Source organism: Lycium barbarum, chromosome 8 (assembly GCF_019175385.1).
Source record: "Lycium barbarum isolate Lr01 chromosome 8, ASM1917538v2, whole genome shotgun sequence".
Taxonomy (NCBI): domain Eukaryota; kingdom Viridiplantae; phylum Streptophyta; class Magnoliopsida; order Solanales; family Solanaceae; genus Lycium; species Lycium barbarum.
The window spans coordinates 117,923,335-117,949,655 of record NC_083344.1 but is presented as its reverse complement, the minus strand read 5'-3'; the positions used below and the strand labels follow the sequence as shown (position 1 = coordinate 117,949,655).

At 38.2% G+C, this 26,321-nt stretch overlaps 2 long non-coding RNA genes and 1 pseudogene across 2 annotated transcripts; 1 reads left to right on the top strand and 2 right to left on the bottom strand.

Moving 5' to 3' along the window:
* Nucleotides 1-5,004: 5,004 nt before the first annotated feature.
* LOC132605340 (ubiquitin-conjugating enzyme E2 7-like) lies at nt 5,005-6,087 on the top strand (annotated as a pseudogene).
* A 5,636-nt stretch (nt 6,088-11,723) lies between these two features.
* On the bottom strand, nt 11,724-14,833 carry LOC132605339 (uncharacterized). The gene is made up of 3 exons (XR_009569148.1): nt 13,733-14,833; nt 12,746-12,796; nt 11,724-11,967 (listed from the first exon to the last, which is right to left on the bottom strand). It is a non-coding gene; the product is annotated as an uncharacterized LOC132605339 (long non-coding RNA).
* A 1,753-nt stretch (nt 14,834-16,586) lies between these two features.
* LOC132605338 (uncharacterized) lies at nt 16,587-19,103 on the bottom strand. Its single transcript, XR_009569147.1, has 3 exons — nt 18,550-19,103; nt 17,563-17,613; nt 16,587-16,784 (listed from the first exon to the last, which is right to left on the bottom strand). It is a non-coding gene; the product is annotated as an uncharacterized LOC132605338 (long non-coding RNA).
* Between the last annotated feature and the right edge of the window lie 7,218 nt (nt 19,104-26,321).

The following is a 26,321-nucleotide window of genomic DNA, read 5'->3' as shown; positions in this document are numbered from 1 at the left end:
ATAATGAAGTGGATAATCTATGTGCCATGTTGTCCGAATGTAACTTGGTAGGTAACCCACGAGAATGGTGGATAGACTCGGGTGCTACTCGCCACGTGTGTTCTAACAAGGAATTCTTTTCTTCTTATGATGCAGTTGGCCCCAATGAGACAATCTTCATGGCCAATTCTGCTACTGCCAAAATCGAGGGAATAGGCAACATTGCCTTGAAGATGACGTCTGGAAAGATTGTGACGCTCAAGAATGTCCTTCATGTTCCAGAAATGCGGAAGAACTTAGTCTCAACTTCACTACTAGTCAAGAATGGATTTAAATGTGTTTTTGTTTCTGATAAGGTTGTTGTTAGTAAAAACGATATGTATGTTGGAAAGGGCTACCTCACAGAGGGCCTTTTCAAACTCAATGTAATCTCAGTTGATATGAATAAAATTTCTCCTTCATCTTATTTACTTGAGTCAAATAGTTTATGGCATGCACTCTTGGGACATGTTAATTATAAAACATTGTGAAAAATGATTAACTTGGAAATACTTCCTAAGTTTGAATGCAATAAGTCCAAATGTCAAGTATGTGTTGAATCCAAGTATGCTAAGCATCCTTATAAGTTTATTGAAAGGAATTCCAATCCTTTAGACTTAATTCATACCGACATTTGTGATATGAAGTCAACACCATCACGCGGTGGGAAAAAGTACTTTATAACTTTTATTGACGATAGCACTCGATATTGCTATGTGTATTTACTAAATAGCAAAGATGAAGCTATTAATGCATTTAAACAATACAAAAATGAAGTCGAAACACAACTGAACAAGAAAATCAAAATGATTAGAAGTGATAGGGGTGGAGAGTATGAATCTCCCTTTGAATAAATATGCTTAGAATATGGAATTATTCATCAAACTACTACCCCATACACCCTACAATCCAATGGAATTGCGGAAAGAAAGAATCGAACGTTGAAGGAAATGATGAATGCCTTATTAATAAGTTCTGGTTTACCGCAAAACTTGTGGGGCGAAGCTATCCTTACAGCAAGCCGAATACTCAACCGAGTACCCCATAGCAAAACAAAGTCCATTCCATATGAACAATGGAAAGGTAGAAAGCCTAGTTTAAAATATTTCAAAGTGTGGGAGTGTTTAGCCAAGGTACAAATTCCTAAACCCAAAAGGGTAAAAATTGGACCAATAACCATTGATTGTGTTTTTATAGGATACTCCACCAATAGTAAAGCATATCGTTTTCTGGTTCATAAGTCAGAAAATCCCAACATTCATGTTAATACGGTAATGGAATCTGATAATGCTGAATTTTTTGAGAATATTTATCTGTATAAAATAGAATGTGAGTCGTATGGTGAAAGACCTAAACGACCTCGGGAAGAAACAAAGGAGAATATGCCTAACGAAGAGAATCCAAGATGTAGCAAACGTCAAAGAACATCGACTTCCTTTGGTCCAGACTTTTTGACATTCTTAGTAGAGAATGAGCCTCAAACTTTCAAAGAAGCAATGTCTTCCTCCGAAGCACAATATTGGAAAGAGGCAATCAATAGTGAAATAGATTCCATATTAAACAATCATACTTGGGAATTGGTTGATCTTCCTCCGGGAAACAAACCTTTAGGCTCCAAATGGATTTTCAAGAAGAAAATGAAAGATGATGGCACTATTGATAAATATAAGGCAAGACTCGTTGTCAAAGGATTCAGACAACGAGAAGGTCTTGATTATTTTGATACATATTCACCAGTAACAAGGATAACATCCATTCGGGTGTTGATAGCGTTAGCTGCGGTGTACGGACTCCATATCCATCAAATGGACGTGAAAACAACCTTCTTGAATGGAGAGTTAGAGGAAGAAATCTATATGGATCAACCCGAAGGGTTCATAACTCCCGGAAAAGAGAAGAAGGTGTGTCGACTTGTTAAGTCACTTTATGGACTTAAGCAAGCACCCAAACAATGGCATGCAAAATTTGACCAAACAATTTTGGCAAATGGATTTAAAATTAATGAATGTGATAAATGTGTTTATGTTAAGAACGTTCCAAATCACTTAGTCATTGTTTGCCTGTATGTTAATGATATGTTGATAATGAGTAAAGACATTGCCGACATAAATGCTACTAAGCGTATGCTTGCTAGCAAGTTCGATATGAAAGACTTAGGAGTTGCTGATTAAATTCTAGGAATTAAGATCCATAGAACTCCACAAGGTCTAGCATTGTCACAAACTCACTATGTTAAGATGGTGCTTGAAAAATTCAAGTATCTGGAGTTTAACGTTGCAAAGACTCCAATTGACGTGAACCCTGCTCTTACAAAGAACCAAGGTCAAAGCAAGTCTCAGTTAGACTATGCTCGAGTGTTGGAAGTTTGATGTACATTATGAATTGTACCAGATATAGCTTGTGCAATAAGTAAATTGAGTCGTTACACAAGTAATCCTGACCAAACTCATTGGATGGCAATGAAAAGAGTTTTGGGGTATTTACAATACACCCAAGACTATGCTTTGCACTACAATAAATATCCTGCGGTAATTGAAGGATATAGTGATGCAAATTGGATCACCGGATCATCTGAAGTCAAATCCACAAGTGGATATGTTTTCACCATTGGAGGAGGAGCAGTTTCTTGGAAATCATCCAAGCAGACATGTATCGCTCGCCCTACAATGGAGTCAGAATTTATAGCTTTGGATAAAGCTGGTGAGGAAGCTGAATGGCTACGGAATTTCTTGGAAGACATTCCATTTTGGCCTAAACTAGTGGCACCTATATGCATACATTATGATAGTCAAGCTGCAATAGGAAGGGCTGGAAGCGTCATGTATAACGGAAAATCTCGTCACATACGACGAAGACATAATACCGTTAGACAATTACTCTCTAGTGGAATTATCACAATTGACTATGTAAAGTCAAAGGATAATGTGTCGGATCCACTTACAAAAGGCCTAACTAGAGAGGCGGTTGATAAATCATCAAAGGGAATGGGATTATGGCCAAGAACAAGTCATAATAATGGTAACTCCACCTACCTGACTGGAAATCCCAAGATCTAGGTTCAAGGAGATCAAACAAAGTTATGAATGACAGTTCAACATTGTTGTCAAACTCAATCCATTCTCATGATAAGACAATGTTCAGGAACAAGGATAAAGCGCAAAGGCTTTTTAATGGTTTTTAAGTTTGATACGAAGTATATCCAATTGTGTATCTATAGGATGACACGTTTAGGAATCACCTATGTGAGCGTGAAGTGGAAGCCGCTTCAAGGAGAATTAGAGTAAGGCCAGTTCTCTACACACTCATGAAACCAGGCGGTGTTCAAGGCTGAAACGAACACAACAATGAGAACCAAGAATGGTTAAGGGTTAAGTGTGTGACATATGTTGTCTAAATATACGTTAAATATCGACGGTTCAAAGATATCAAATCTACCGATTGAACGAGTATATCCGATGTATGTTCACTATGGAAAGTTCAAAGGGAAACCTACTTACCCAGATGCGGTTAATCTTTACCTGTAATCACACAAGTTTTTTTACGCATGTTGCATATATAGCCATTCCCCATTCATGTGGGGGATTGTTAAGTTTAAAGTCCACAAATACATTAAGTGAGGGACTTTAAAGGTGAAGTATGAATTGGGAAATGAAGGGAAACAAAAGTGGAGGGAAATGAAAGTTTGGAAAAACAACCTTTCAAGTGAACACTTCTCCTACATTGGTGGTTGAAAGTGTTATGTGTGTGCTTATATTAAGCAACACATTCTCTAGCTCATAAAGGGTTGAGAAGAGGACCACCCCTCACGCCATCGTCGTCGCTCGGCTCTGCTTCGGCTTCGGATGTGGATTTGGATTTGGATTTGGTCAAATGATCTGATTGATTGATAATCTTTTTGGACCAAATTTATTTTATTTCCATTTTCGTTACTTAATATTTCCAATCCGGATATTAATTAATTCACGTGAAATTTAACTTAATTTATTAAATTCACGGAATTATTTTTTCCAACGGATTTTTTTTCCAATGGACATAACGATGACCAACGGTCATCTCCTTCACCGAACAGGCACTTTCATACCTGTTCAAGATCAAATAATAGGCTATAAAATTTTCAGAGGCTTCGCCTCATTTCTTTACACACTGAAAAACTGAAAACATTTTTTGCTCTCTGGAAAAACGCAAATTTCCTTTCCCCTCATACTGCATTCTTTTCAAAATCGAAAATCAGTAAGGGTCGTGTGATTACTACCGTTCGTTGAGTTCGCTGAAATTCTGCAATTTCCATTGCCGGTATTACAGAATAGAATTTCGTTCTATCCTGAGAAGAATTAATCCAAACCTTTGGCAACTGTGAGGGGATTGAATTCTTTAAGGAAACACAGTTTTCTGTGGGCTCGAAATAAACACACAGTTCTTTAGTTTATGTAACCAGATTACAATTTTGATTAACAGGAATCACAATTACATATCACTTAACCATAGATAAGTACAAAGCGTATATTTGAAGACACATATCTTGTATGCGATGGTTTTTTCAATTACACATTAATAGGGAGATACCAGAATTGATCAATGTCTCTGTTACAACTTACATCAACTTAAATTTTGGTATGCGTGTTTACATTAGAGAGCTTATACTCGGGAATCAATAGATCAAGGGGTATAAATTATAAACAGCAGCATGTTTCTCTAATAAGTGGTAGTTTGTTAGATTCAGAAATTAGGCAACTCCTTGTAAATTTTCCCAAATTATAATATTACTACTCTGTGTATTGCAATTTATGTGACACTATTTCCTTATAAGTCTATTCCGAAAAAAAAATTATATTTTTATATTAAAAAATAATTTAACTTTACACTATTCATTTTAACAGTAATCAGAATTTTTTATATACACACAAATACTATGACATGTTCTCAAGTCACAAATTTGAAAAATCTTTTTTTATTTCTGAAACTTCCTATCAAATCAAATTATGTCATATATAAACTGAAAAAGAAATATTAAATTGCTTTTGAAAATTACGTGCATGCACCATCAAATTGATACCGAATTCAAACACAAACTGGGAAAACCAAAAGAAAGGTTAATAATCGATGGAATTTAATACAAAATAGGAAAAGTTAACACAATCAGTAATTTCTCCTTTTTTCCGACCTCTCGTTCCCAGTTATTAGTGGACTCAAAAAAAAAAAAAAACCTATATATATAGGTGAATTTAGAATTTTTATAATATGGGTATACCACTAAAACGGAGAAAAAAGAAAGTATTAAATGGAGATTGATCTATGTTCCTCTAGGTAAATAATTCAGTATTCAATCAAATGTCTCATTTAGCCTTTTTAGAACATTAATATTAAATTAATTTCAAAAAATAAATAAAATATCTAATTTGACTAAAAACTGTAGATTCGCATACCCCCATAAATAAGCCTATAAAAACGTCCCTACCTATATATACCCCGTACAAGCAAACAAAAACTCACCCAATAGAAGAACTCTTTTCTCTTCAAAAAAATAAATAATGGCTGCATCACAAGCCGCTCTCCTCCTGCAAAAACAACTCAAAGACCTAAACCGGCACCCGGTGGACGGTTTCTCAGCTGGTTAATAGACGGAAACAACGTATTCGAGTGGAGCATCACAATCATCGGTCCACCAGAAACCTTATTCGACGGTGGCTTCTTCAACGCCACCATGTCTTTCCCACAAGGCTACCCTAATAACCCTCCAACGGTGAAATTCACAACGGATATATGGCACCCTAACGTTTACGAGGATGGTAGGGTTTGCATATCGATCCTTCATCCACCGGGTGATGATCCGTATTTTTATGAGCTTGCGAGTGAGAGGTGGACACCCGTGCATACGGTGGAGAGTATTATGTTGAGTATAATATCGATGCTTACAAGTCCGAATGATGAGTCGCCGGCTAATGTTGATGCGGCTAAGGAATGGAGGGATAATGGGGTTGAGTTTGTGAAGAAGGTGAAACGTTGCGTGAGGAGGTCACAAGAGATGTTGTGACAAAAACTTACTTGACGAAAATAGAAGGTTTTGTTTGTTTTTTAGAAGTATTGCTCCCTCATCCCAATTTGTGTGAGACCTTTCGTATTTCGAGATTGAAACAAGTCTTTCTTTGACCGTAATTTTGTCATATTTCTCTTAAATATATTTTGAATTATCAATTAATGCGTCTTTTGGTACTTTTTTACGTAGTATTTATATATGTAAATTTTATTTCAAATTTTTTTAAGATTTCATGTTCAAAATTAAACTGTTTGACTCTCGAAATTGAAATCGTGTCTCACAAATTGGGACAAAGGAATATTATTTTGGTATTAGATTAATTTGAGGGAATCAAAACTTCTGTTAAGGTGATGATTAAAAGTTTAGGGTTTTGACAAATTGGATGCGTTATGGTTTGGTTTATTAGATTGTTTAAATATTTCTTGAAGTAAATTTATATTTTTATGCAGTTTAGTGATTATTTTTTCGTTTTACCAAGGTCTTATTGTCATCTTTTTCTATTAGTATCAAACGGGATGCAACATTGTAGAATCGGGTTGAAAATTCGTTAAAATTGCATCCATAATAGGTTTGAACCAATAATTTTGAAGAATATAATGAATTTAATATTAAGATTGCCTCTAATGATTGAAGTCATAGAGTTTAAATTCAGCTTCCGCCGTCATAGCTCCCTTCCCTTTGTTAGACAACCACACAAACTAGGACTCCCACACCCCCAGCCGTCTATGCTACTGTCAAGCAGTATCCAAGTTAGCTGTGTAGATTGACATGTAGAGTCCTACTTCCATGCAAAATATCTATAGATAGAGATAATAGAGGAAAGCATAAGTTGGTAGGATTACTAGCTATGACTTGTTTATAAGCTAGGTGAGGCAGTCGAAGATTACAGAGAAAAGAGAAGCAAAAGCTTAACTTCTGAAAGTTATTCCAATTATAATTTTCTTCATGATATCAACGCTTAGGCTGAGCTAAAACGACACGATCCTGAAGCCCCGTTTTTTTCACCTCTCGAAACAGTCATGGCCGCAACTACAGCACAACCTTAGCCCTCTCACCCTCTTCACTACACCAGCTTATTTCAATTTGTCCCATTAAGCTAAAACCATCAAATTACCTTGTTTAGAGGGCACAAATCCTTCAGCTCATGCAAACATTAAAAATTAACAAGGTCATTAAGGAGGACCCTCCATCGGAGACTATATAGGATGATAAAGGAGAAGCGAAGCCAAACCAAAAATTTACTGAATGGGAAGAACATGACGTTCTTGTTAGGAGTTGGATTTCGGGAACGATGACAGAAGAGTCAATATTCCTTATTATAGGATGCTCAACTGCGAAACGTATGTGGGCTTGTCTTGAGGATACCTACCTACAAGCAAGCAAGACAAGGAGTTTCAATTGAAGCAAAAACTTCAAACTGTGAAGCTCGGGTCCAAATCCATTGATGAATATATAAAGGAGTTTAAAGGGATTTGTGATAGCCTCATGGCTATACACAAACCATTGGAAGCAAATACAAGACCCTTCGCAGTTCGCACTGTGATGTTGAGTAAGCCACCGTACCTTACGTTTAGTCAGTTTGTGAATTCCCTTAGAGGATTTGAAATGAGGGAAGATGGAGACGAACATGAGACGCAAACTAGTTTTGACCCAGCTAGTGCCTTTGTGGCACAGAAAACCTAGGGACGATGCCGTGGATATTCTTTCAGAGGAAGGGGGAACCAACGAGGAAGAGGAAATAGAGGAGGTTCTAATCACAGGCAATTTACCACACAACCAACTGGATCAAATCAACCAAAGAAGATCTAAAAAAAATAACCCATGTCAGATTTGTGGAAGGAACAACCATACAGCTCTTTCTTGTTTCTAGGAATTATTCCTATCAGGCACAACAAGATGTACCACAAGCGTTAGCAGCCACACTGGGTGATCAACATGACAATCATCTCTACATGGATGCGGGTGCTACCAATCATATGGTGTATTCTTCAGGTATTCTTACAAATTCATCTCCGTTTAAGGGAACTGATCTTGTTATGGTAGGTAACGGTCACAAATTACCTATCACGCACTTAGGAGAGAAAAATATTGGAAAGAACCTACATTTGAAAGATGTCTTTGTCGTGCCAGAACTCAAGAGAAACCTTATTTTTGTTAGTAAGCTTGTTACAGATAATCCATGCTCTCTCAAGTTCACTGACAAGGGTTTTATTGTTTAGGACAAGAGAAGGAAACAATTCTAGCCAAAGGGAATAGTAGACTTAATCTTTACTCCTTGGAGGAAAATTTACATGAGGTCTTGAAAACTACAAAAGCATAGAAGAACTCCGACACAATTTGGCATCAACGACTAGGACATCCACATTTAAGAATTCTTAATTTTCTACATAGCAATAAATTGATTTATGTGAATAAAGATTTTTCTGTTGTACTAGTTGTCCATTGGGAAAAAGTGATAAGTTACCCTTTCAAGTGTCAAATAAAAGAGAAATTGAGCCGTCAACAAAAGTGCATAGTGATTTGTGGGGTCATGCTCCTATTGCATATTCTCAAGGGATAAAGTATTATGTTATATTTGTCAATGATTGCACAAGATTTACTTGGCTATATCCTTTAAAGCGAAAATCTGAAATTCTATCTACTTTTTTAGTTTTCCAAAAATTGGTAGAAAATTAATTTTCAAGGAAATTGAAAGTATTTTGGTGTGATAGCGGAGGAGAATTCAATAGTTTAAACTTCATCAATCACTTGGCTCAAAATGATATCAAAGGACAAATTTCGTGTCCTCATATTCCTGAACAAAATGGAGTGGAGAAAGAAAGCATAGAAACATTGGAGAAATTGGTTTAACTCTGCTCTTTAATGCAAATTTGCCATTGTTCCTTTGGGTTGAATCCTTTTTACTGCAATTTTTCTAATCAACAAAATTCCTACTTCTACATTGAGCATGCAATCCCCATTCTCTAAGTTACATGAAGAAGAACTAGACTACAATACCTTGAAAGTTTTCGGGTGTCGATGTTTCCCCTATCTCAAAGGACAAAATCAAAATAAATTTCAACCAAAAATATTTCCTTGCGTGTTCATAGGTTATAGTCTACTCCACAAGGGATATCGGTGTTATCATCCTCAAACACGAAAGGTTTTTATCTCATGGCATGTTAGTTTTGATGAATCCTACTTACTGTTTGTGTCTACAAGGATACTTTGTCTGCAGATTCAAGTGTCGTGCACTTCTCTACGTTCCAAGAATACTTGAAGCAGAATAGTACTCCTTCACCTGAGGTTGATTCACGTCCAAGTGAACATCCAGTAAACATGTATAGTGACCATGCTTTATTTCAAGATCTTGCAAACACAACCATTCAACCTTGAAGCTATTTCTACTCAAAATCAACATCTGCAGACAATTGAAATGCACACTACAAGCTCACCAACTCAAGAATCTCATGGCATTGATTGACATGCACACTCCAACCTCACCAACTCAAGATTCTCATGGAATTGAAATTCACACTCCAACTCCAACCAGTTCACCGTGTTCAACTAGCAGCCCAAGTTTAACTCCAGGTACTCATAATTCTATGGAACTCCCACCACCACCTAGCACCACTCTTACTCATGCATCCCCTACATACCTTTCCATGCAGCTTACTCCACCTAGAAACTATACTCGACCACCCGACCCAAACAACACACACACCATGATCACACGAGCAAAGACCACCTCCTTGCATAATCCATCGTTTCAGTCGCTTACCACATCTATTATGCCAGACACCAAAGAACCTACAAACATTAAACAAACTCTATAGAAACCACACTGGTTGGCAGCCATGAGAGACGAAATGCAAGCACTAAAATCTAATGAAACTTGGAGTTTGATACCTAAGAATCCTCATATGAACATTGTTGGTTCAAAATAGGTATTCAAGACTTAATTGCTTGGAAAATTCATTTTGGTTCCTTAAGTTTTTGGTGGGATAACTGGTTGGGTGATGGAAAGCTTGTTGACTTTGGAAATGCTTCTACCTCTATTAAAATTCGTGTGTCTGATTACATTGTGAATGGAGGTTGGAACTCTACTAAACTTCTTGATATTCTTCCCCTTGAGAAGGTACAACAAATCTTGAGAGTTATAATTAGCTCGCCACATCTTGAAGATCAACCAATTTGGACTGCTTCTTCAGATGGGAGATTTAGTTGTAGCTCCTCTTGGAATAACATTAGACAATTCCATAATTCTTCTTTTGTCAATACTATGATATGGCATAAGAAATGTCCTTTTAACATCTCTTTCTTCTTATGGAGACTTTTAAAACACCAAGTGGCTGTGGATGATAATTTGAAAAGATTTGGTTGTCATAGTGATACAAATCGAATTGGGGAAAAACCAATTCAATTAAAAAACGCGGAATTTAAAGATACGAAGAAAAGGGGATGAGGAATAGAGAATAAAAGTAAGACCCAATTAGGGCAAATTTATGGACAAACCTAAGTATATTAAACTTAGATCCTTCCAATTGAATCAGATCCTAAAAGAACCACTACTATTTGACACTCAAGGCAAGAGATTCAATTTGAATCCACAAATGACAATCTCTTCATGAATATCAATGGACATAAAAGGTTCACAAACCAACAATGGATTCCACCATCATCATGACTAAAATAACCCTAGAATCTACCTAACAATCTATCACTCAATTTAGAGTATTATTATAATTCATCATCCAAAATCTAAATGTAAAAATGAGTTAAGTCTAATATTTATACTCCTAGAAATAAAAGACAACTAGCTATTACATATTTGCCCTTAATGAGGCAAGGGCCTTGTTTGGCTAGTTGGGATGTTGCCTTGGAATTCAAAATATCTCTTCTTTGCACAACTAGCCCTCATCCAATCCACAAAGCTTGCAATTGTGACCACTTGCATTTATGCCCCTTGACTTGCATGTTCGACCACTTTTGTGTTTCTACCCTTTTGCGCTTCTAGCCACTTTTGATTGTTGACCTTCTTTCTTGTAGCCTTATCTTCGAGCCTCGCCCAAGCCATCTCCCACACATCATAGGCCTCATTGTGGGGCTTGTATGGACCTCCAAAGGCCTTCAATGTCATCCTTATCATCCATGCCACTTGTAGCGCTTGAAGTCCCATATCTTAGCCTTGGATGTAAGTCTTGAAATGAGGTGTGCCAAGTTGTCACGACCCGATTAGGGGCCATGACGGGTACCTGGGGCTAACCACCGAGCACCGCTCATTCTACTATTCATCATACTCATCCTGCGTTCATTCATTAATCTCATGCTTCTATTCATAGGGAAACCATTTTTCACTTGAAACATAATTACCTTGATATACATAAGCCCTTTGGCTATCAAAATAATACATACATATATACAAATGGGAAATCGTGAGACCATACTACCCACACATACGTATCTACGAGCCTCTACTAGAGTACTAGACATATGGACGAGACAGGACCCCGTCGTGCCCAAGATATATGTCACGACCCAACTAGGGGCCGCGACGGGTACCCGATACTTGTACCGAGCACCCCTTATCTCGTATCGTACTTTTACTACTAGGTGGGCCGTATAGACTATACCGTATCTTTTTTTTCTGTTGCTTAACGCTAACATTAATGGCATAATTGTAGACATGGACTTATAAACTTTGCTAGCACATTATACAACGACGAGGACAACAAAAGTACAAAACATCTGACTGTACATATCTGTCTACGAGCCTCTAAACAAAGTACATCTACATATACAAGAAGGACCGGTTCTACCGTGCCCGAATATGTACACAAAAGTAGTACCAAGAAACTGAGGCTCCGGAACAACTGGAGCGCTGCCACAGTACTGCTGATGGAGCTTCTAAGAGTCAAATCTGTCTACCTGTTGACCTGCGCGGCATGAAACGCAGCGTCCACAAGAAGGGACGTCAGTACGAGTAATGTACCGAGTATGTAAGGCATGAATAATAACATAAAAGAGATATAGCGCATGTCATGAAGTAGAAACACAACCTGTACATATAAGTGCACGTTGGCGGATACCATGCATGCTTAGCGCTGCGGAACGTGCAGCCCGATCCATATGTGCATATACTATAACGTATTGCTGCGGCACGTGCAGCCCGATCCATATACATATAATACTTTGCTTTCTTGGAAAACATTTCTTTTCATATATATATAACATAGAACATATCATATTGCCGAGGCGTCGGCTCCGATCCATTTAACCATATATCCCGCGTCCGGGACGATATCATGTACCATACTCCAACTGATCAGGTGGCTATGCGTCTATAGCGCCTTCTCTTTCCCAATCTTCCCCATATACATGTACATATACTTATCGTTCGATAAACGAAACAATTAAGAAAATCCGGGAATAACGGGCCCACCTCGGGTCAAATGAGGTGGCGTACACGATTTACATACGTTACATTTCATGACGTCACTTGTGAGAGTTTTAAGGTAGTCGGGTCCTATTTGTGCAAGTTCTAGATGTTTAGGCAATTTTTCAACATTTCATACAATATTTAATTCAATTCTACTGAATGAAAAAGGGGAAACTTTGGGTGCGGATTTCGGAGAATAGAGTTGTCCCCGAGGCTCGTATCCAACTTATTACGTTTAAGACATGCCATAGAAGGAAGGGTGAATCCTTACATACCTTTTCCGATTCATACACGTCTCCAAAATCAAGTTTCAAGTTCGCCAAAATCTACAATTTGGTCACAATTACCAAATGTTAATTGTAAGGCTTTAAGATTTCAATCTTAACCAATACTTGTCTACAAAAATTTGGGCAGCATCTCCCCTATAAATACACCATCCCCAAAATTCAACTTAGCCAATTTTTTAATCAATATCAATCCGGGAATTCAACCCGGCCAAACTATCAACACAATGACAACAACCATGACTACAAAACACAATATAACACAACTAGTCTTCTTTCCAACATAATGCAATAGTTTTCATTCCAACTTCACATTTCCAAACCAATCTCAATGCTTTTACATTAATTACTAATCAAGATCATTACAATATAATTCGGAAGCATTTCATATCATTTCTACCAAATATTCACAAGATATACAAACTTTCCACCAAAACCATAATCCATCCAAAACTTCAAATCTTCAATCTACATATTCATAACATATTTCCATCTTCCAATTTCATCAACCATAATCATAATTTGCATCTTAATAATTTCATTTTCACAATTACATAAATCTACCATAAAATCACAAAACTTCTCATAACCACTTAACAACCAATCTTTCATGCCAATATGGACTATTATCCTTCCAAATTCACCAACTAACATAATAATTCACATTTAAAACTCCACTTCTATAATTACATAAAAACTTCATTAAAATCATATAATTTCCTATAACTATTCCCAATAATTTTCCATGCCAACTTGAACCATTTTCTTCCATTTCCAATATAAATTTCACCATAACCACAACTAGAATACAACATAAAATTCAACTCATATTATTTATACAACAATATACATATATGTCCACTAACATATATGCACACCCACTTTGTAAACTTCCATATTTCCATAAATTCTACTCATTTCTACATACTACAACATAAACCAACCTTCATAACATAATAAAAAGGGATTAATTCTTACCTTTTTCTACAATCTTCTTCACTTGACCAAGTTGTCAACTTGAAGAAACAAGTGTTCTTCCTTCCAAAATAATTACACCAAGTTGTAAAGGACCCTTTAATTGGTAGAAAATGATTTTTGAAAAAAAAAAAAATTTTTTTTTTTTTTGGTCTAGAGCTTGGCCGAAAATGGCCTTCTTATTCTTACTCTTCTTTCTCTTGTTTCTCTCTTTCTCAATTGTCTTGAAACTTCTAAATGTTTCAAGACAATTTAATGATCCTTTATATTAATTATCACATGGGAAATTTATTAATTTTGTGGGCTTGGGCCATAAGATGGCCGGCCACCCCTCTCCTTTGGGCCTTAATTCGTTTTTTTTTTTTTTTGGGCCAACTCGGTTGATCCCGAGTTGGGCCTAGCCCACTGACCTTTCGACCTTAAAACGTCCATATCTCCTTGTACCGATGTCACCTGGGAACCCACGACCTATGGTTGGAAAGCTAATTCAATTATCTACAACTTCTATTTCTTGGTATTTTCCAAATTCCAAACTTATAATACCGTTTTTTCCCCTAGAAGTGAGATCACCCGAAAACGTTTTCTTAAAAATATTCGTTTGGAGGACTTCCACTTTGATTTGGCCCAAGGGTCCTTCTTGAGTTGTGTTTAACTTCACATATGTGATTCATATGACTTTTCAGATGTCCCAAAAAAATCTCGATGTGTGGGCCCCACCTCAGCAAATAATCTGACGTTCAAAAATACGGGATATAACATCCTCTCCCCCTTTAGAACATTCGTCCTCGAATGTCAAACTGGCCTCATAGTGTATTATAATACTTCGGGGAGGTCTCCTTTGTAATTATCTCACGCGTCACTTAAGATATCCATTTTAGGGACTTAGGTTGCCTAATTTTTTTTTTTTTTTTTTTTTTTTTTTTTTTTTTTTACATTCGTCTCTTATTCCTACATTTGTGAAATTTTCAGCAACACAAGGGACGGTGTATGATAAAGTAGATTCCAGATCAATTAACACACACATATCATAGAAAATGCCAAAAGTGTACCTGTGGCCGCGTCTGCAGAAGGTTCAGGGTCCTGCCGTCCTGTCAATGCATATAGGCGGTGGGGAGGACCGGCTGAACTGGGTGCCCCTCCTCTACCTCGACCACGACCTGCTGGGGCCTGGGAAGCCTGTCCAAGAGGGCGCACGGACGGTGATGAACCAATTGCGGATCCGGCGGGCTGGGTTTGGTCTCCCTCATTCCTCAGTGGGCAATCACGCATCAAATGGCCAACCCGCCCACAAGTATAACAAGCACGTGTACCTGCGCGACACTCTCCAGAGTGTGGCCTACCACACTGAGGACACCGTGGCGGGGGTGGCATCACCCTGGTAGAATCAGCTCTATACTGGGATCTTGAAGCTCTAGTACCCTGATCTGCTCCTGAATAAGTAGAACGATCAAATCCCTTATCCACAAATCGAGGAGGTGCACTGGCCGCTGATTGGCCTGAATACCTAGATTGCTCCTGTGCCTGTCCCCCTCTATACTCGCTTCTAGTCCCGGAAGATCTGCCCCTTTTTCTAGAACCCCTATCCGAATAGCGCTCCTCTCTCCGTAACTGATACTGTTCCTCCAGGTTTTGGGCATGGGCCTGGATACGAGCAATAGTCATTCCATCCTGGAGGGAAGCTGTCAGACACTCCTTAATTAAATGTGGCCCCAATCCACTCACAAACCGGTGTACGTGATCTCCCCTATCAGCTATCATGGCTGGGGCATACCTGGCTAAAGAATTAAAACGAAGACTATACTCCCTGACACTCATATTTCCCTGCTTGAGATTCAAGAACATATCGGCTCGAGCCCGTCGGACCTCCGGTGGTAAGTAATGTCGCAGGAATGCTTCAGTGAACTCCTGCCAAACCGGGAGAGGCGCATTTGCTCCCCTCGAAGATATCCAGTTATTATACCACTGAACTGCTACATCCCGCAACCTGTATGAAGCCAATTCCACTGACTCTGTATCCGAAGCATGTATGATCCTCAGTGTCCTCAGCATCTCATCTATAAAATTCTGCGGGTCTTCCTCTGGTTTCGATCCATAAAACTCCGGAGGCTTCAGAGTGATAAAGTCACGAGCTCTAGTACTAGCTGACTGATCACTTGAACTCACATTCTGCCGTTGTGCCTGGGCGGCAACCAACTGTGTCAGTAAATGGATGGCCTCGGTCACTTGTTGACCCGAAGCAACCGGTGGAGGGACTGGATGCACTGGAGCTGGAGTGGAGACCTCTTCATGCTCTTCTGCTACTGGAGGGATAGAGGTAGCATGCGAGGGAGTGACACTCTGAGACTCACTATGTCCAAGTTCAACCGGGGGCTCTCGGCTGGAGCCTTCTCCCGCAGCGCCTAGTATTGTGCTGACTTTCTTCTTCTTTCTCAAAGGCATTGCTGAAAATTAAACAGAAAAAATTTAGATAGTTACATCCTTAACTTGGCTCTATCGCACGATTTCTTAAGATGAAAGACGGTCATTTTTCCTAAATGCCCTGTAGCCTCTTGTTTATAAGTGTGGCGCGCTACACACCCATAAACAGGACTCTACTGGACACGGCTAGTAGACAAACCCCTAGGACGAACTGCTCTGATACCACTTCTGTCACGACCCAACTAGGGGCCGCGACGGGTACCCGATACTTGTACCGAGCACCCCTTATCTCGTATCGTACTTTTACTACTAGGTGGGCCGTATAGACTATACCGTATCTTTCTTTTTCTGTTGCTTAACGCTAACATTAATGGCATAATTGTAGACATGGACTTATAAACTTTGCTAGCACATTATACAACGACGAGGACAACAAAAGTACAAAACATCTGACTGTACATATCTGTCTACGAGCCTCTAAACAAAGTACATCTACATATACAAGAAGGACCGGTTCTACCGTGCCCGAATATGTACACAAAAGTAGTACCAAGAAACTGAGGCTCCGGAACAACTGGAGCGCTGCCACAGTACTGCTGATGGAGCTTCTAAGAGTCAAATCTGTCTACCTGTTGACCTGCGCGGCATGAAACGCAGCGTCCACAAGAAGGGACGTCAGTACGAGTAATGTACCGAGTATGTAAGGCATGAATAATAACATAAAAGAGATATAGTGCATGTCATGAAGTAGAAACACAACCTGTACATATAAGTGCACGTTGGCGGATACCATGCATGCTTAGCGCTGCGGAACGTGCAGCCCGATCCATATGTGCATATACTATAACGTATTGCTGCGGCACGTGCAGCCCGATCCATATACATATAATACTTTGCTTTCTTGGAAAACATTTCTTTTCATATATATATAACATAGAACATATCATATTGCCGAGGCGTCGGCTCCGATCCATTTAACCATATATCCCGCGTCCGGGACGATATCATGTACCATACTCCAACTGATCAGGTGGCTATGCGTCTATAGCGCCTTCTCTTTCCCAATCTTCCCCATATACATGTACATATACTTATCGTTCGATAAACGAAACAATTAAGAAAATCCGGGAATAACGGGCCCACCTCGGGTCAAATGAGGTGGCGTACACGATTTACATACGTTACATTTCATGACGTCACTTGTGAGAGTTTTAAGGTAGTCGGGTCCTATTTGTGCAAGTTCTAGATGTTTAGGCAATTTTTCAACATTTCATACAATATTTAATTCAATTCTACTGAATGAAAAAGGGGAAACTTTGGGTGCGGATTTCGGAGAATAGAGTTGTCCCCGAGGCTCGTATCCAACTTATTACGTTTAAGACATGCCATAGAAGGAAGGGTGAATCCTTACATACCTTTTCCGATTCATACACGTCTCCAAAATCAAGTTTCAAGTTCGCCAAAATCTACAATTTGGTCACAATTACCAAATGTTAATTGTAAGGCTTTAAGATTTCAATCTTAACCAATACTTGTCTACAAAAATTTGGGCAGCATCTCCCCTATAAATACACCATCCCCAAAATTCAACTTAGCCAATTTTTTAATCAATATCAATCCGGGAATTCAACCCGGCCAAACTATCAACACAATGACAACAACCATGACTACAAAACACAATATAACACAACTAGTCTTCTTTCCAACATAATGCAATAGTTTTCATTCCAACTTCACATTTCCAAACCAATCTCAATGCTTTTACATTCATTACTAATCAAGATCATTACAATATAATTCGGAAGCATTTCATATCATTTCTACCAAATATTCACAAGATATACAAACTTTCCACCAAAACCATAATCCATCCAAAACTTCAAATCTTCAATCTACATATTCATAACATATTTCCATCTTCCAATTTCATCAACCATAATAATAATTTGCATCTTAATAATTTCATTTTCATAATTACATAAATCTACCATAAAATCACAAAACTTCTCATAACCACTTAACAACCAATCTTTCATGCCAATATGGACTATTATCCTTCCAAATTCACCAACTAACATAATAATTCACATTTAAAACTCCACTTCTATAATTACATAAAAACTTCATTAAAATCATATAATTTCCTATAACTATTCCCAATAATTTTCCATGCCAACTTGAACCATTTTCTTCCATTTCCAATATAAATTTCACCATAACCACAACTAGAATACAACATAAAATTCAACTCATATTATTTATACAACAATATACATATATGTCCACTTACATATATGCACACCCACTTTGTAAACTTCTATATTTCCATAAATTCTACTCATTTCTACATACTACAACATAAACCAACCTTCATAACATAATAAAAAGGGATTAATTCTTACCTTTTTCTACAATCTTCTTCACTTGACCAAGTTGTCAACTTGAAGAAACAAGTGTTCTTCCTTCCAAAATAATTACACCAAGTTGTAAAGGACCCTTTAATTGGTAGAAAATGATTTTTGAAAAAAAAAAAAAAATTTTTTTTTTTTTTGGTCTAGAGCTTGGCCGAAAATGGCCTTCTTATTCTTACTCTTCTTTCTCTTGTTTCTCTCTTTCTCAATTGTCTTGAAACTTCTAAATGTTTCAAGACAATTTAATGATCCTTTATATTAATTATCACATGGGAAATTTATTAATTTTGTGGGCTTGGGCCATAAGATGGCCGGCCACCCCTCTCCTTTGGGCCTTAATTCGTTTTTTTTTTTTTTGGGCCAACTCGGTTGATCCCGAGTTGGGCCTAGCCCACTGACCTTTCGACCTTAAAACGTCCATATCTCCTTGTACCGATGTCACCTGGGAACCCACGACCTATGGTTGGAAAGCTAATTCAATTATCTACAACTTCTATTTCTTGGTATTTTCCAAATTCCAAACTTATAATACCGTGTTTTCCCCTAGAAGTGAGATCACCCGAAAACGTTTTCTTAAAAATATTCGTTTGGAGGACTTCCACTTTGATTTGGCCCAAGGGTCCTTCTTGAGTTGTGTTTAACTTGACATATGTGATTCATATGACTTTTCAGATGTCCCAAAAAAATCTCGATGTGTGGGCCCCACCTCAGCAAATAATCTGACGTTCAAAAATACGGGATATAACAATATATATACACAAGATAATAATCAATGGCAGCTCCGGAACAATGGAGTGCTCTCAAAGTCTGCTGATAGCTCCTACGAATCTGGATCACCTCCCTGTCTACCTGTGGGCATGAACACAGCGTCCAAAGAAAAAGGACGTCAGTACGAAATATGTACTGAGTATGTAAGGTATGAGTAGTAACATAAGTAAATCGTGAAGGATAACATAAAATAAAAGATCAAATACCTTTTGAGATGTTCGTCATGCTTAATTTACCTTTTCTCAAGAATCGTGGAATGCACATACATATATCTCATACACATTAAACATTATCGGTATTCGGCCATATAATGGCTCGATAATATCCGTATTCGGCCACATAGTGGCTCGACAATATCCGTATTCGGCCACATAGTGGCTCAATAGTATCCGTATTCGGCCACATAGTGGCTCGACAGATTCACATACATGTCATTCGTACCCGGCCATAACAAGGCTCGGTATATCTCATTATCATCATTGCCATCACTACGGAAGTCTTTTATCAATATCATTTTAAGAGTCTTAGAAGTAGCAAATTCTAGGTTTTCTTAGGAATAAGACATTTTAACTGAATTCGTAATAAGGGTATTATGCTTCTATATCTCCTGGAAGGCACAATCATTTTCGCTATCATGATCGCCATTACTGTCATGTCTCACTTTTGAAGAAAACAATGACATAAGACAAGGCCAACTATCATGAATATGATGGAGACTCATAAGGTAAGCTCAATCATCCCATGAGGACATATGGAACTTTAGTCTTTGGGTATCACTAGGAGGGGAATTACCATCGTAATCGTTGTCATGAAGAACATTCATCAACATCATCATGATGGCCTTAAGAATCATGGAAGCCTAGCATTTTAGAGTAAGGAAAATATGGAAAACAAGTGTGGGGGAATTACCATTATAAAGATTCTTATCGTTTATATCGTAAGGTTCATGAAAGTTGTGGGTGTCGTATGTAGTTTGGCAACTATGGAATCATCATCGTTATCATAGGACATATCTCATCTCTGGCTCATAAGAAAACTCTTAATAATCATGGAATACATAGGAGATACAATGCAGGGGTCATACCTTAGGAAGGAAAGGGGCTAGCATCATAAGGTGGGTCTAGCAATGATGAATAACATCAAAGAGTCGTACACGGATCATTAGCTTCGTAAAATGTCATGTCGTATTCGTAGCATGATTCGTGAAGACATCGTATCATCAGCTTTAGAATCTCTAGACTTAGGCTCATCGTTGCCATTATTGTATTCATAACATATCTCTTATTCTTTTATCTTATAAGAAACTCTACATAACGTTGGCTCATATTTTCCGGAATGTAAGAAAGTCATGGAGAGATAAGGGAAGTCATGTAATAAGAATCATGCCTTAGAAAGAAGGGACTAGCCTTACATACCTTATCGTCTCCTTAATGTAACACCCCGTACCTTTAACGAAAGTTTTGACCACGATCCTAGACTTAGAACATCAGATAAAGAATGTGGGAATTGAAATTTTTCCGTTCAGTTGTGATATGGTGGTTTACGCCCATGAACAGTGGTCGTATTCCAATTTACGACCATGAACAGTGCCCGTAATCTGAAACCAAGAATTTCTGAACATTCTGGAATTTGACATTTTGAGGTCATATGGTTAAATACGGACCGTATTTTACTTTACGGCCCGTATTTCCAAACGTGTTTGGAATTTGGGAAAACTTCCTTGATTAAAGTTGTAGAGCATTGAAATACCTTTCCAACAGTATCTTACGGGGGTCAAACGGACATCTGTGCAAAGAGTTATGGCCATTTTACTGAAGAGACGCAGTGCAGTCCGTATTGCAAAATACGGCCCGTATTGCAGTTTACGACCCGTAAACTGAATTTACGACCCGTAAACTGAATTTACGACCAGCACTGTTCAGAACGTAAATTGCAATTTCACAGGACAGTATATATTCATCCATATCAGTTCAACTCATTATTTTTCATTCCTTCAAACCCTAGAACGACCTCCTACTCTCCTCCAACATCAAGAACACCAAGGTAAGTCCATTCTAATTATTCCAACTCAATTCTAACATATATCCTTGTAATCTAAACAAGAAATCATCAATCCTAATCTAGGGTTTTCAAGAAAACCCATCTCAAGATTCAAGAATCAAGATTTAGGAAATCTTCTCCAAAATCCAAGTCTTTAATTCAAGTTTTGGAGCAATTAAGGTATGTAGAACTTCCATCCACATGTGGGAATCTCTATGTTCTTCCCCATGCTTCGTTTCCTTGATATTCATGAAGTTCAAATCTTAGGGCATTAAACCCAACATATTGGTAGCCCATATTTATGTATTTATGTACATGAATTTTGTATCTATATTCGTTGTTGTATTCCTAATCTTCTATTACGGTTATTAGGAATCCTAGCTTAATCCATGAATCATGAATTCTTCCTCATGTGTTCTCATTATGTTTATATGAAACTCTATGATTTTATCCAGCAAGTTACAAGCATGTTTTCAAGTCAAGTATATATATATGATTATGAACTATTGTTATTACTCATGCATCAAAAACATGTTTTGCAAGACTATGACAAGTTATCTTATGAAACTATATTTACAAGTTATGATTTATGAAAACCATGTACAAGCAAGTTATGATTTATGAAAATCATGTACAAACAAGTTATGATTCATGAAAACCATGTACAAGCAAGTTATGATTCATGATATACCATGGGCAGCAAGTGCCACTATTTTACATGTTCATGTTTTGGGAGTTGCATTAATTACCGAGGAGGGCTTCAGATAGCCTGAAACTACGTAGCCACCGTAGGATGAGGATCGCTCCACCCATGTCCCGGACGATCTCTCATAATGACTGGATCCTTTCATATTTTATTAAATCTCATGTTCCCTGGCAAGGACTGAGTGTTCTGCTGGCGGGACGCAAGCACCAGACCATGGATCGGTTATAAGTTATTGCTCTCCCTACTTATGATATTTTTACCATGTTTTATATATATATGTATGCACTCATGTTCATGTCCAGGTTTTCAGTTTCAGTTCTTATCATGTTATTCCATGTCCCATGTTATTTCTTTCAGTTGTTTTGCATACCAGTACATTCAATGTGCTGACGTCCCCTTTTTATTGCCCGGGAGCCTGCATTTCACGATGCAGGTACTGATATACAGGATGACGCATCTTCTCAGTAAGACATCATTCGTATCAGCTTATTGGTGAGCCCCATCTCATTCGGGGTTTAGTCAACTTTTGTTTTATGCTTAGTTATGCATCTGAAGGTATGCTGGGGGCCTTGTCCCAGTAAGTATGTTTTCCAGTCAGACTCATGATAGAGGTTTCATAGACTAGACAAGTCAGTTATGTCAGGCCAGACATTCGGAGTCGTATAGCCATTTTGGCTCATTCATGTTATTTCCGCACTCATGTTTAAACAAGTATTTATATTTAATATTATGACTTACTATGTTTTTATAAAGGCTCATCATGCACTTCACGTTATATTTCCGCTCATGTATGCCTCATGATAGTTCAGCAAGCCATGTGGTTCGCTCGGTCACATGCAGTCAGGCACCGAGTGCCGTGTTACGTCCAGGCCATGGTTCGGGGCGTGACAAAACTTGGTATCAGAGCCTAGGTTCAAGAGTCTTTAGGGAGTCTATGAAACCGTGTCCAGTGGGGTCACTTTTATATATGTGAGGGCCCCATACATATAAACAGTTGACCACCAAGACATTCAGGATTTGTCTCATTTCTTTCTACTCTAGATCGTGCCATGAAGCTTAGAGCAATAAGTAACTTCTCTTCCTCTCGAATTACGTACGTTTCGAATGCGCAAGAGATGAACATGTAATTCAAGGTCCAAGTAAGGATGTTTACCCATAGGGAGTACAATTGTGCAGCACTTGCTGGTAACGAATGAGACTTCAAGTGCTATTGAAAGTGGAATACAATGTAAGTTGCCCGAGAAGGGGTGTAGTGGAATGAATAGTATGTCGAATGATAATGATGTTCTTGAGAAAAGAGAATGGGATACCACAGGGAGAGGATATTAGAGAAATTAGAAAAGGAGCTAAGTCTACAAGAAAGTTTTCTACCGGAGGTCATCAGGACCCACTCCATCTGCTGTTAAAGATTGAAAGGGAAAATAAACAGGAAATTGTAACAGGTACAGTTGAGTTGGACATATGAGGTAAGTTCATCATTTTTATACTGTTGTTGAAATTGGGAGCCCTGTGTGGCTATGATATGATATGATATATATGTATATATGTTGGCCTTGTGAGGCATTGTTGGTATTTCCTGCGTGCAGATTTTTGGGATAGTAAGAAATACAGAGGAAACTCTGCCAAAATTTTCCTAGAAATAGAAGGAGAATGAGATATAAGTTCGTAATATGTCTGGAAAAGCCATGTCAACAGTAATGATAAAATTTGACTTTACTAGTACGGCTGACTTTGAGAAATATGATTTTATTTCCTATTCAGATGAATACCTTGAGTAGGTGACAGTTCGGATACATCCGAACGTGTGTTAGAAACCAAGGGCTTACGTTAAGCGTGGAGTAGAGTGATTAGTGAAAGAAGAAATCAGCTAAACCGTAAGAGAACAAACTATAGAAGAATAGCCTTTAAGAGTTATCAAAAGGGGTTGACCTAAGATTTACAATGTTAGCAGAGTAAAGTCATTAAGATGGAGTATGCCAGTTATGAATACAGTAGCAACCGTTCATGTAAGTAAATTTAGTTTTTCCCCATGAGAAATTGTTCAAATGGGAGTCGAAAGATTCATCAATGTTGTAGAGTACAAAGGAATTACAGAAGATAAGGAATGTTAATTGGATCCCATCAAAGGAGAAGAGTTTGTAAGTATAAGATGTTAGCCTTGGTCTAACGGGGAGATGCATAAATCTCCAATAAGTCCAGTGAGATAATTGAAGACCCGAAGGGTTAGTATGAGATATGAAGAACCTTAATTCAGTTAGATTGGCATAATGAGATAGCCTTCATAGGGAATATGCCTAACCCGAAATGAGTAGAATGATCGTCAAATGAATCGTGTCAAGTTCAATTACTATCAATTAGGAGATCACAGAAAAGCTATAAGATCATGCCCAGTTATGTGTCACAAAGGTAGTGTCATTGCATGAGACTCTAATCTTTAGGGTGCTAGTCATAGACTTAGCGCACAACAGTACTATGAGTATTTTAGGAAGTATCTAAAATCATGTATGGGAAGTATGGCTCATGATTTAGACAGACAAGAGAACTATGGTGAAAGAATTTAACCGCTTATCCAAGCTAGGAATTCGACTTTCAGGCTCCGAAGTAGGTGGAGTTGTTGCCCGGAACATGGCTTATTCCTCCTTAGTCATCGAAGTTAGAGAGAACCAGTTTGGTGATTCCTACTTGCTGCAGATGAAAGAAGGGATTCATGAATAGAAAGCCTTAGCTTTTGAACAAGGGGGAGATAATGGTACCTTGAGATATCGAGGCAGATTATGCGTTCCAGATGTAGATGGGCTCAGAGAGCGAATCATGTTAGAAGCTCACAACTCTAGGTATTTCATTCGCCCAGGCTCCACTAAGAGGTACCATGATCTTAAGGAGATTTATTGGTGGAATGATATGAAGAAGAATGTAGCAGAGTTCGTAGCTGAGTGTCCGAGTTGTCAGCAAGTGAAAGCCGAACACCAGAGGCCTAGTGGCTTGGCTCAGGATAATGATATTCCTGTCTGGAAATGGGAAATAATCAATATGGGCTTTGTATCAGGTCTACCTCGTTCAGCTATGAGGCATGATTTAATTTGGGTGATTGTGGACAGACTTACGAAGTCAGCGCACTTCTTGCCAGTTAAGACCACAGATTGAACAGAAGATTATGCCAAGTCATGTGTTAATGAAATTGCTGGATTGTATGGGACCCTAGAGTCCATTATTTCAGATTATGGTGCTCAGTTCACACCGAACTTCTGAAAATCCTTTCAGAAAGGATTGGGTACATAGGTGAACCATAGCACAACTTTTCATCCTCAGACAAATGGTCAGACAAATACGTTATTCAGATCTCATGTTATAATATTCATGTTAGTTCAATACTCAAATATCAGTCCAGTACTCACGTATTCATGCCAGTTCAGTATTAAGCTAATTCAGTATTCATCTAATCCAGTATTAAGTCAGCTCAGTATTCAGCTAATCCAGTATTCAATTAGCTCAGTATTCAGTCAGCCCAGTCTTCAGTCAGTACAATAGACATTCAGTTTAGTATCTCAGCAGTTTAGTAATCTTGTATTCATTCAGTTCAGTAACCGTGTGTCCTTGATTTCAATGATAATTGGGATGACCACCCGTCTCTTATTGAGTTTACTTACAAGAAAAAAAAAGGATTACCATGCTAGTATTGGTATGACACTGTTTGAAACCCTTTTTGAGTGAAGGTGTAGATTACCAATTGGCTGGTTCGAAGTTGGTGAAGCAGAGTTGTTAGGACCAGATTTGGTTTATCAGGCTATGGAGAAATTCAAGTTAATACAGGAGCGTTTGAAAACGGCTCAGAGTCGCCAGAAGTCTTATACAAATGTGAAGCGAAAGGACTTAGAATTTTCAGTTGATGATTGGGTGTTCCCTAAAGTCTAACCTATGAAAGGTGTCATGAGATTTGGCAAGAAAGGGAAGCTAAGTCCCAGATATATTGGACCTTACAGAATTCTACGAAAGGTTGGTCTAGTAGCTTACGAACTTGAGTTGCCACAAGATTTGGCTGCTGTACACCCAGTGTTTCATGTATCCACGTTGAGGAAATGTATAGGAGACCCATCGTTGGTTGTTCCTGCTAATACTATAATAGTTAAGGATCGCCTCACCTATGAGGAGATCCCCATAGCCATTCTTGACCGTCAAGTTCGCAAGTTGAGAACTAAGGAAGTAGCCTCAGTGAAAGTCCTGTGGAGGAGTCAGAAGGTTGAGGAAGCTA